Here is a 1,505-nt window from a genome sequence, read left to right as displayed (position 1 = left end):
TTTTCCTTTCTCTGTGCCCAACCAACCCAAACTTTCGAGCAGGCATTGAAGGGTATTGCCCAAAGGGAACAGAAAATAGTTCCCTAAAAAAGGAAAAAATCCCCATTCTCGAAAAAAAAATCATATGCCAGAAAAAAAAAAACCCAAAAAGACTCCAAAAAGGATCCCCACCCAGTTAATTTTTTTAAAAAGAGGAAAAGATGTTATATAATATTTCTTGTTATGTACGATTCTTTTATAATACTTTGTCCATTCTACTGATGAAGGTTGTTTTTGGGTTTTTATTTTTTGTTTGTTTTTTTTTTCGTTTGTCATTCCAAGAAAAAGGAGATATCAAAAAAATCGCGGAATCCATTCCATTTTTTGACTCAGCGGTACGGTCTTTGCTTCGTACCCGAAAGCTACCGAGTTTATGATTACTACTCACTAAATTCTATCAATCAGACTATAAAGTTTAAGGTTACACACCTAGTTTTGTGTGTTGGTACGTTAGATCCAGCGGGTGGATGTTGGCACTACGCACAGCATCAATATAGTCTAATAGTAGGACTGCGATTACGTTTAAGCGATGAAGGATAAAGTGACAGAGATGAAGTGAAGACGTTACCAAATAGCAGGGCAAACCTGCTCGATATAGGAACTGAATTCTTCCCAGTTAGCCATCCTAAAGTTCCATCTGCACAGTGGGAGAGACCGCGCCCTCGGAATTCTCACCCTGGCTATGACAAGAACCGGCCTGTGTTGACTATGCGGGAAGTCGCCGAGGACTGTCCGCTTCACCTGCAGCGGTTCACCGTTCGCTCCCTTCGTGAGGAGGGTGAGGTCAGGAGTATAATCCTTATTCTTATGGCGGGTGCCCCTAAAAGTACCCTTGGCTGTGGGAACAGGTATAAGATTCCAAGAGCACACTATCAAAGTACTTAGTTTGAGATGACTAAAAGTCTAATCCAGACAGATATAAGATTCCAAGAGCACCCTATCAAAGTACTTAGTTTGGGATCACTAAAAGTCTAATCCAGACACAAGCACATGTCCCAACTAAGAGGAATACACTCAAATGTTTTACAAATCGTATATAATATAAAGAAAACATAATACAATGCATAACAGAGATGATTTACAAGGAAAAAAATAAAATATCTCCCAAAACTATACATTTGACTTTCCCTCTCAGCTGGAGTATCCGGCCAGGGCCAGGACAAAACCAAGTAATCTCATTCCAAGACAAAGACAGAGTGAGTTGGAAGACGGATATAAGGGGATAGAAGACAGCATGTTTGTTTTTTTGTTCTGTTTTTAAGAGTTTTACGGCGCTTGCAACACATTTAGGTTATATCAGCGCCAGTAAAAAGGAAGAAAATGGGATAGTAAAAAGTTCTAGAATTACAATTAAAGCACCCAAGAAAAAGTAAGACATAGGGGAACTGGGAACAAATAGGGATCAGATGTAGATTCCAAGAGCATATCACCAATGCACTTAGTTTGAGATCACCTATAAGTCTCAT

Source organism: Berghia stephanieae, chromosome 2 (genome assembly GCF_034508935.2).
Source record: "Berghia stephanieae isolate SIO BIC M18660-M18661 chromosome 2, UCSD_Bste_1.3, whole genome shotgun sequence".
Taxonomy (NCBI): domain Eukaryota; kingdom Metazoa; phylum Mollusca; class Gastropoda; order Nudibranchia; family Aeolidiidae; genus Berghia; species Berghia stephanieae.
The sequence above is the reverse complement of the archived record's forward strand: the minus strand, read 5'-3'. Positions refer to the sequence as shown.